Genomic DNA, 11,865 nt, shown 5'->3' on the forward strand with positions numbered 1-11,865 from the left:
ATTCCACAGATTAATTTTTAACAAGGCACACCTGTTAAGTGAAATGCCTTCCAGGTGACCACCTCATGAATCTGGTTGAGAGAGTGCCAATAGTGTGCAAAGCTGCCAAAGGCAAATGGTGGCTACTTTGAAGAATTTGAAATATAACACTTATTTGGTTGCTACATGATTCCATACGTGTAATTTGATAGTTTTATACGTCTTCACTATTCTACAATGTAGAAAATAGTAAAAACAAAAGAAAACCTTATAATGAATAGTTGTCAACTTTTGACTGGTACTGTATATTTTTGAGAATTTTAACATTGAAACGTTACTTAATTTGTAGATTAGCATAATGCTTACATGGAGGACATTGTCTCTGAAGGACTCATTTTGTAATAAAATTGCGCTTTCCATATATTGACTGTGCATAATATTATATAATAACAAAATGTTATTTGTTGATGTTAACATTGTCATAATACGTTCTTCTTGTAGCATCCGTACACACACACACACACACACACACACACACACACACACACACACACACCAGATGTAGCCAGAGGGTGGCACGCTAAAATCAAGTGTTCTTTCGTACTGTTTAGTGTTCTCTATCATTCACAATAACCGGGTTTGTCCTAGTTCTTGATGACTGTAAACAAAGCAGTGCATTGGATTCACTGTTTCCACGTTTTGCAGGGCTAATTAGGAAACATACTATATCCTCTGACCTTTTGCAAATTAAAGAGGTGGCCTTAATATTTTCCACACTAGAACAATTCAAAGATATACCTTTGTTTTGCAACTGTACCTCTTTAAACCATTACAGTCTTAAGAATTCAACATGAGAGAGACTCACTCTGCGCCGCACGGTCAACCAAAGCGTGAATGGATACATTTGATCATACAGGTTACAGAGTGAAGAAATGTCTTACATTGTTGCAAGCGCATTCTGTCTCTCAAAAATATAAATTCATAAGACATTTGTGAAGGAATGAAACGTAGTTACATCAGATAAATAATTTCAGGACATATGTTAACATTTTCAGCGACCAACTGCAAGAAGAATGTTAACATCCCAGTCGGCGCATTCGACTCGGGGTGATGTGGCGAGAGAGCAAATGTGTCTTCCGACTAGTGGTTCCCTTCTGCAGCTATGGATAGGATGGACTTTCTCTGCGTTCCACCAGGAAGCTGCTTTAATATCTTATTTTGTGTTCGGAACATTTGATTTATTCCATCCTCTAAAAGGGATTATAGTTTACATGTAGCCTAGTCTCTCTCTCTGATTTTACTGAAAGTAGCCTAAGTGGAACTGAGGACTGAAATACCAATGGAATGGTAAGAGGGTTATGATGGCAGCTAAAGACCATCTTTACACCAAAGTCACCCCACAGAGGCAGTGCCAGAACCGACCCGGCACTGTGAAACATGGGTCCAGTCTGGACGCGCTGCTGTCCATGGGATTCACCAGGGCGTGAGTATCTGATCTCTAGTCTACTGCTGCTATCCATTCGACCACTTTCCCTAGCTAATGCTGTCTATTTTTAGACTGTAGACTAGGCTGCGCATCTGCAGAGCAATATTGTTCCACAAAGGTGTTAAAAGATCAAAGATGAACAAACAGATCAACTCTCCACTTTCGGTAGAATGACATGAAATGTTTATAGAGCTTCTAATGTAGGCTACAAAAGGCAACTTCTATCCACACATTTATAGTATCAAAGCTTCTTCCACCATGTTTCTTGGCTGTTAGCGACACTCTCAGCAATCTACTCATTCCATATGCACTGCGGCGATTGACAACTGTGGCCGCACGCGACATAGGGTCACCACCATGCCAGTGCACTCCTGCCAAGCTTTAGCACGCACCACCATCCTGGGCTGCAGGGAAATCATCAAACTCCAAAGCACCCGCCAAATTCAGACATATGCCCACAGACCCACTTAGGAGGTGACTCTCTATATAGCCTAATGTCATGTTAGACAGATCAACCATCCACCTTGGACAGGTCTTGAACCCCTTCAATAACAAATCATCATTATGAGATGATAATGGCAGATTATAAGAGGTTCATACATGCTCAGGTCCAGTCTTATAATGCCTTAAACTGCACACTAATGTATTATACCTGCAGGCTTTAAGTAAACTGTTACAATTACAGCATTTTATGGCAATTCATTTCATCTCATTGTTTGAGAAACAGACGCCTCACCAGTCTTCAACTGGCAGCTTCATTAAATAGTACCCGCAAAACACCAGCCTCAACGTCAACAGTGAAGAGGCGACTCCGGGATGCTGGCCTTCTAGGCAGAGTTGCAAAGAAAGTCATATCTCAGACTGGCCAATAAAAATAAGAGATTAAGATGGGCAAAAGAACACAGACACTGGACAGAGGAACTCTGCCTAGAAGGCCAGCATCCCTGAGTCGCCTCGTCAACGCCTGTTGACGTTGAGACTGGTATTTTGCGGGTACTATTTAATGAAGCTGTCAGTTGAGGACTTGTGAGGCGTCTCTTTCTCAAACTAGAAACTCTAATGTACTTGTCCTCTTGGTCAGTTGTGCCGGTGCACGGTGAGAGAAGGACTCCCAAGTACTTGTATGAGGTGACTACCTCAAGCTCTAAACCCTCAGCGGTAGTAATGACACCTGTTGGAAGAGGGGCATTCTTCTTACCAAACCACATGACCTTTGTTTTAGAGGTGTTCAGAACAAGGTTAAGGGCAGAGAAAGCTTATTGGACACTAAGAAAGCTTTGTTGCAGAGCGTTCAACACAAAATCCGGAGAGGGGCCAGCTGAGTATAAGACTGTATCATCTGCATTTAAACGGACAAGAGCGCTTTCTACTGCCTGAGCTAAGTTGTTGATGTAAATTGAGAAGAGCGTGGGGCCTAGAATTGAGCCTTGGGGTACTCCCTTGGTGACAAGCAGTGGCTGAGACAGCAGATTGCAGTGTATAAAGTCAGACACTCTTTGAGAGAGGTATTTAGCAAACCAGGCCAAAGACCCCTCAGAGAGAGACACCAATACCCCTTAGCTGACCCACGGGAATGGAATGGTCTACCGTATCAGAAGCTTTGGCAAAGTCAACAAAAATAGCAGCTTAGAATCAAGGGCAATGGTGACATCATTGAGGACCTATAAGGTTGCAGTGACACATCCATAACCTGATCGGAAACCAGATTGCATACCAGAGAGAATACTATAGACATCAAGAAAGTCAGTCAGTTGATTATTGACACGTTTTTCAAACACCTTTGATAAACAGGGCAAATTAGAAATAGGCCTATAACAGTTAGGATCAGCTTGATCTAATTCATTATCATCTAAACGGCCAATTGGATTCTAGATCAGCATTCCTACTAGACACTTTCTTAATACAGGACGAGGAGTCCTGAGGGTGAATAGGGGATATAAACTCACTGGGCATGTATCCTTTGCGGTGGGCGTACCACAGACCAAAGCACAGCAGGGCCAGGGCCAGGAGAGCCACAATCACCCCAGCAACAATACCACCAGTGTTGATGTTGCCTAGAGAGAGAGGGAGAGAGAGCGAGCATTAGAGAACGCGGGAGGGAAATGAGATGTGTTACACTGGCTCACATTCCTAAACGACAAAGTCAAAATGGGATAGAGTGAAATAGTTTCAAAATCTCAGTGTTCAGTTGAACACCGTGGTCCTGGTGTGGAAATTCAATGTGTGAGTTCTGTATGCAATAAAGAACAAAGCAAACAATACATCTAGACCAAATGAGTGGAAAAGCACTTTGAACACCGCTGATGTAAATAAGGCACCGGACCATTATTCCTCCTCTAACAAACTTTGCAGTTAGCAGTATGCATTGGAACAGGTAGCATTCTCCTGGCATTCGCCAAACCCAGAATCGTCTGTCGTTCCAGATGGTGAGGCTTGATTCATCACTCCAGAGAAAGTGTTTCCACTGCGGCGAGCTTTACACCACTCTAACCGACGCTTGGCATTGTGCATGGGGATTTAAGGCTTGTGTGCGGCTGCTCGGCCATGGAAACCCATTTCATGAGGCTCCCGACAAACAGTTATTGTCCTGACGTTGTTCCCAGACGCAGTTTGGAATGCGGTAGTGAGTGTTGCAACCGAGGACAGACAATATTTACGCGTTACACTCTTCAGCACTCGGCGGTCCCGTTCTGTGAGATTGTGTGGCCTATCACTTTGCGGTTGAGCCGTTGTTTCTCCTGGACATTTCCACTTCACAATAACAGCACTTACAGTTGACTAGGGCAGCTCTAGCAATGTTGACATTTTACAAACTGAATTGTTCTCCCTTGGTGGCAAGGGCAGTGTCCTGTTTTTTTGGGAGCAGTTTTCAGTTGTGTACATTGCATATGTCTTAGTAAAACGCCCTTGATGTTTATTATGATGTTATGGGGGTGGGGAGGGAATGCAACAATATTGTATATTGTTTGGGGGGAAAATATGGGGTCAATTTCACGCCTTAAGTATTGAATTCAAAATAAAATAAATTGCAAACATTAGAAATAAAGTTGAAAATGTGTGAAGAATGAGAGAAGTGATGGATGTTGAGAGAATTGTTTGTAGATTTGTAAACAAAAGGAGCAGAACTAATTTAAAAGCAGAACAAATTATTTGAAAACGAATTTAAAAATAGTCTTTCATTTGAACTTTTCAAACAACCGACCCTATTGAATCCATTTCGCTCTTGCCTGCAGTTACTACCTTTGGGTAGATGACTTGGATCTTTGCTTTCACTGCCAGTTTTTCTCTGATTGCGAGTTTTGGTGGTTTTATTTTGTCCTACTCAGTTGTGTAATTTTATGATTTCATGTCTATAGACTGTTTAGTGAGGAGCTAAACCGGAAATTGCTTCTGCTACATTTTTCAAGTACCATTCCTGAGATGACTAATACAAGAAATGATTGACCATTTTCAGCGATCTATATAACCGGTCTGGTTTCCTGATCATATTGGAGCTCCCTGCTATGTGTTTCTCTGGATGTCTTAGTCTAACGTCTGTAACTAGATGCTTAAAAACCTGTAGAATGAGAGTAGTTACTCAATATTTTTCTGTTGTTCAAGGCTCAAACACCTATGGGTCCATTCGGCAAAACCACTCCCACCATCACCGACCAAAGTTGCAGCCATTGTGTCCTTTCCAAATAGCCTATATTTTTTGTATTTAATTACTTGTAAACTTCATACTTTGTATTAGTTCCAATAGGCCTCCAGTGTTGTTGTTTGCTTGAACAGTCACTGAGGCTGTATTTAACGTTAAACGATAGTTATTTCAGATGCAGCAGGTTTAGATACTTAGCTAACTAGCATTGATAGCTTAGCACCAACGATACAGGCTGAGAGACTAGGATTCCGGTACATTTTTCCTGTAAATGTCTTCTAACAGGCTTAATGTTACATCAGAATTTCTGAACCAAGAGGCGCAACATCACAAGATTTTCTTGAACGCTTGCGAAGCAGACCAGGGCAGGGTTTAAGAAGTGAAAAATTCTTGCATTAATTGTTAATTTTGTCAATCTAAAGGCACAACCCGAATTCTAGCCAATAATAAGTAGTTGAACATGTTACTCCACAACCTTGTGAAAATGACATGTTTTCATTTGAGTCAAAACAACTTTATCGAAGGAGTGCCTTTTGATTTGACAGCCTGCGATTTGAGATTATTGGACCCAACGGCCGTGTCTTTGTGAGACGCAGAGTAGGTGAACGGATTATTTCTGCATGTGTGATTTCCACCGTGAAACATGGAGGAGGAGGTGTGATGGTGTGGGGGTGCTTTGCTTTATTTAGAATTCAAGGCACACTTAACCAGCATGGCTACCACAGCATTCTGCAGCGATACGCCAGCCCATCTGGTTTGTGTTTAGTGGGAGTGTCATTTGTTTTTCAAAAGGACAATGACCTAACCCACCTCCAGGCTGTGTAAGGGCTATTTGACCAAGATGAGTGATGGAGTGATGCACCAAATGACCTGGCCTACACAATCACCTGACCTCAACTTAATTGAGATGGTTTGAGATTAATTGGACTGCAGAGTGAAGGAAAAGCCACAAACAATTGCTCAGCATATGTGGGAACTCTTTCAAGACTGTTGGAAAAGCATTCCAGGTGAAGCTGGCTGATAGAATGCCAAGAGTGTGCAAAACTGTTATCAAGGCAAAGGGTGGCTACTTTGAAGAATCTCAAATATATTTGGATTTGTTTAACACTTTTTTGGTTACTACATGATTCCATATGTGTTTCATAGTTTTGATGTCTTCACTATTCTACAATGTAGAAAATAGTAAAAATAAAGAAAAACCCTTGAATGAATGGGTGCATCCAAACTTCTGACTGGTACTGTATAGCTTACACCAAAGGGTAAAATCTATATATTTTGAGCAAAATAGTGCGTCTCGGCGTCTGTGGTCTATGATTTATGCTTAATGATGTGGATTGCAAATTACATCATGATGGGAGTAGGCCTGGGCTCACAGAAATAAGAATGAATAGAATGGGCTTGGAACTCTAACCCTGGAAATTGACTGGTAAACTCATGGGTACACTCCCAATGGCTGCCTGGTATTGTGACGCAATAATTTCAATGGTAATTTGGAATTTCTATTCATTCTTATTTCTAAGCCAGTTTAATATTCAGTAGCATTCAAGCTTTGGCAACCTCAGATGAAGTACGATGTTTTACCGGCTCATTTTGGAGACCGAAGTAGGCCTAGACTTGTAGCATGGACGGCGACGAGGCCCGAAAAGTAAGTCAATTTCTATCGCTATAGGCCTAGCCTTGAAATGATTGACTGTAGACAGTTTTTGTATTGATTACACTGAAAAATGTATGGAAAAGGGTGCATGTCTGGGGTTATGTGTAAATCACCTGCTCCCAAAAAGGCTCTTACATATTCATTTTTATTTACAAATACAAAAAAATTGCATGGATGGACATTGACAGGAATAAAACCTAGTATTGACGTGGTTGTACTGTCCTAATACACCCTCACATGGCAATTTTGATCCGCGTAGATACTAATCATCTAGACCACAGGGATTGGTGGAAGTCATGCAAAACAGTTTTTTCCGCATTCATGTAAAGATGGCACTGAAGCAGACACATTGAGCACACGTTTGGCATGTCAAAGCTTGTTGTACTAATTACATATGCCACCAACAAAGGGGATGGATACAATTTGGGATTTTAACTTTCCTGACCAGGACAGTCACGCAATACTGGAATATAAAAGAAAACCAGAAACCCTGAACATGTGAGTAGATATATTATTAATGAGCTAGCAATGCTGTGTGTGCGCTCATCCGGAAAACGAGTGTGCGTGGCTTTTGACAATTCAGTATGGGGTGCACGTCCAACTGACCGTCAGCTGGCTAGAGATCGTGTGTGTGGTGTAACGTTACGGATTCAAATAACCCATTGAATGTCAGAATACAACTACAAGGATTATATTAATTCTAGGTATAATAGATTGAAGCTAGTATAAACTGCTGATCGTCTCTTATGGGAACATGTAGCACAAATCTATTGCTTCATGCTAATGCTAGCTAGGTAGGTTTTGACCTTTTGGTAGGGGCGCGTCAGTTTTAGCTAGGTGGCTGTCACTGGCTAGAAATCGTGTGTATGGTGTACTGATTCAAAGAAACCATCAGATGAAATGTCAGAATATAATTCATTATATGGCTAATAGATTGACGTTAGTATCAATTGCAGATATTTTATGAGAGCAGGTCGCATTGTTAGTCTATGCTCGCTAGCTAGTTAGCTAGCTTAGCTTGCTAGCTAGCTAATAATTTTGATGTCAGATCTACTTAGCTAGCTAGTTCTTACCAGTGTCTGGATATCGGCGTTTCAGAGCAAGTTCAACCATCATTTCCCCCTGGGAATGCTGTGCCATGGTGTTGTATCCCTAGATTAGCAATGTATGTGTGTGTAGCTGTCAGTCAGTGTCATACAGGTTCGATTGCATCACTATCAGAATAAAATGATATGATACCAAGGTAAAACGCAGTAACTGCAGCCAAGGGCAGGTTGAAACCAATGAGGAGATGGCATGTGGGTACCTGCTTCTATAAACCAATGAGGAGATGGGAGAGGCAGGACTTGCAGTGCGATCTGCATCAGAAATAGAACTGACTTCTATGTTAGCCCTTTGCTATGCAGACGCTCGTTGGCGCGCCCAAGCAGTGTGGTTGCAATAATTGAATAATATAGATTTCTAAATTCATTTGGTGTAGTCAGCCTGTTAGTCGTGATAATGCTTTAAATCCATCACTGCAAATAACTTGACAGTTTCGAAATCGAATACATGTGGATCACATTTTAGGGTTGAGGTATGATTCTGTGGAAGGCTTGGCAACAGAGTGCACCTGTTGCAGCATGCCCAGGCACAACTGGAGCTGCGCTTTATGGAGCGGGCACACCATAAATAAGCCTGTAGACTATATCAATAGGTTAAGGCTACAATATCCTTTCATAGTGTTTATATCAGTACAACAACATAGGTCTATCAGATAGCGGACGTTTGGGGGGCATAGGGCCTACCTTTTCTGGAGACACAGGATAATCAAGTTTCCGTTATGACATCACTTGTTTACAATATTAGTCAATATGCCTACTATGTCAAAAAGTGCGGGCAAAGAAGAAGAAAATGTGAGTAGGCCTAGGATAATGCTTTGTTCGTTCTTCATATTAATGTCGCTTCACATTTGTATAATTCTAAAGATGGATGATGAAAGTCTATGAGATGAATATGTAGCCTACAGAATCAGTCATCATGTAGGCTTACGGCTAGTTGACTAGTTTAACAATGTAAATGGATCAAACTAATTTGTTATAGATATGAGCTTGATTCAACATTTTTCATGCAAAGTGAATTGGCAAAAGGTGGAATTATTGCAAACCAAGTGACAGGGATGGGGTCTACTATCAAAACCCTTACCAAAACCCCACGTCTTTTGTCATGATTGTCTCTGTCTTTGTAGGGGTTACAGGAAGCCCCAGAGAGGACATTCCCTGTATTCTTCAGAGGAAAACTGGGGGAGAAGGTTAGTGTGATAGTATGACATTCCAAATGATCTGAGATCCTCAATTTCTTTCAAAGTAAATGTTACCTAATTATATATTTTTAATGACTTCCTTCCCATTTCCAGTCCTAATTCCACAACCATTCCCACTGTAGTATCCATTGCCCTGACTTTGAGGTTTGTTAAAACACAATCCACAGCTCCATCAGGAGACCCCTGGGTTTGACCTGTTGGACCCCAACATGAGAGTCATAGATGTTGGTTATAACTGCCTCCACGACAAACACCTGAAGTGTTTTTTCCGCCATCCGGAAAGGAAGAAGCGGCTGGTGAAGCAAGGCCTCATCACCTCAAATGAGAAGGCATGGCAAACCTCCTTTTTCTTTCCAAAATCTAAATGTGACACTTATATGGAACTGAGAAAATTGGACAGGTGTAAGCAATATGATGGCTAGGTGAAATGTTTGCCATTTTGCTTAGTTTACACAAATCCAAATCTACAAGTGCATATGGTCATTGTTAGTGCAGGTTGTAAAAGAAAATGTGTTCTTAATGTCTTACCTGGTTAAATAAAGGCAAAATCAATCAATATTGGGGTAGGGGTTAGAGGTTAGAGGTAGATTTGGGATTGGGTGTTTGTACACATGAACTTCCTCTAAAAATGACTCTTTTGTGGCGCCTCCCTTTCAGGTGCTGTGTACGTGTAAAGAGTACAATCGCTACAGTGGCTACATCAAGTCAGTTCAGTTGCTGTGGGAGAAGCAGTGCTGTGCCCAGCAGGTTAGAGTGGTCTACTTTCTAGATGCACAATTATAAAAACACAAAAGCTATATTGTAAGACACACCTTTCCATGCGTTTTATTTCAACTGTGTATGTAACTTGCTGTCGCTCATGGATCGGGAAAGGGTTTTCTGATCACGTGACAAGACCAGGAAAAACTTGTGGAAGGCAAGGGTGCAAATTAATCTCTCTCTCTCTCTCTATCAGAAAAATCTTTTGAAGCAGTTCCTAGTCTTGCAGCAGCAAGGGGAGGTTCCGTCCCACATCTCACTGACGGATATTAGAGAGTGGCTCATTGCCAAGGGTAGAAACTACTTCAAGAACACGTGAGTGTTATTAGAATCTTTTACCCAAATTTGTTAAAAAAACCATAAGCAAAGGTGTGGAATCACGTTGACCTCCTATCTAGCAATAACTTAAGAAATAGATATGGTGGACAGTTTGAGTTGTAGAAAAATGAAGATAAATCATGTTTTATGTTCCCTTGTATGTGAAGGTTTCAGAGTGAAATGGAAGAGGGGAAGAACCTTTACTTGGCCGAACTGGCTTGGGATGTGAAACAACGCCTCAGGCTTGAGGAGCTGGAAAGAGAAGTGTGCAGGGAGCTGCGCCTGGAGCGCCGAATTGGACAGGTAAGGATGGAACAGCGGCACTCCTAGGGCTGATATCAACTCAGTTGCTTAAGCAGCAGTAGGACCTCAGTGTTTCTGTTGGTATCTTCATCCATTTGCCTCTCTCTCTCACCCGTCTCTCTTAGCCTGGTAGCCAGATGGGAGATTGGAGACCCCTGGGCATGGAGACACACACACCTCTGGTAATGGACTCTCCCTTCAGACACTCCACCTCCTCGATGGACACTCTTTCCAGTCAGATCTCGACTGAGAACCTCGAGGTTGTTAGGCTACATACTGCCAGACCACGTTCTGCCAGACCACCAACTGAAAGACCTAGCAGTGACTCTGATCACTCTGGAACCTTGTCTACTGTGATGACCTGCTCACCACATTCAGCTAGCCCGTCAGCGGTAGGTCATTTTGATCATGAACATGTTCCCAGCTTTCACTCTTTGGGGGCTGTAGACATATTACTGCTTCCCTGTCTCCCATCTCCTGGGAAATCCATATCCAAGTACAGTGGCAAGAAAAAGTATGTGAACCCTTTGGAATTACCTGGACTTCTGTGTAAATTGTTCATAAAATGTTATCTGATCTTCATCTAAGTCACAACAATAGACAAACACAGTCTGCTTAAACTAATAACACACAAATAATTTTACTTTTTCATGTCTTTATTGAACACACCGTGTAAACATTCACAGTGCAGGGTGGAAAAAGTACACTCAGCAAAAAAATAAACCTCCCTTATTTAGGACCCTGTCTTTCAAAGATAATTCGTATAAATCCAAATAACTTCACAGATCTTCATTGTAAAGGGTATAAACACTGTTTCCCATGCTTGTTCAATGACACTAACAGCTTACAGACGATAGGCAATTAAGGTCACAGTTATGAAAACTTAGGAAACTAAAGAGGCCTTTCTACTGACTCTGAAAAACACCAAAAGAAAGATGCCCAGGGTCCCTGCTCATCTGTGTGAACGTGCCTTAGGCATGCTGCAAGGAGGCATGAGGACTGCAGATGTGGCCAGGGCAATAAATTGCTATGTCCGTACTGTGAGACGTCTAAGACAGCGCTACAGAGAGACAGGACGGACAGCTGATCATCCTCGCAGTGGCAGACCTCGTGTAACAACACCTGCACAGGATCGGTACATCCAAACATCACACCTGCGGGACAGGTACAGGATGGCAACAACAACTGTCCGAGTTACACCAGGAACGCACAATCCCTCCATCAGTGCTCAGACTGTCCGCAATAGGCTGAGAGAGGCTGGACTGAGGGCTTGTAGGCCTGTTGTAAGGAAACCGGCAACAACGTCGCCAATGGGCACAAACCCACCATCGCTGGACCAGACAGGACTGTCAAAAAGTGCTCTTCACTGACGAGTCATGGTTTTGTTTCACCAGGGGTGATGGTCGGATTCGCGTGTCAACGCTGTG

This window comes from Salvelinus namaycush, chromosome 21 (genome assembly GCF_016432855.1).
Source record: "Salvelinus namaycush isolate Seneca chromosome 21, SaNama_1.0, whole genome shotgun sequence".
NCBI lineage: Eukaryota > Metazoa > Chordata > Actinopteri > Salmoniformes > Salmonidae > Salvelinus > Salvelinus namaycush.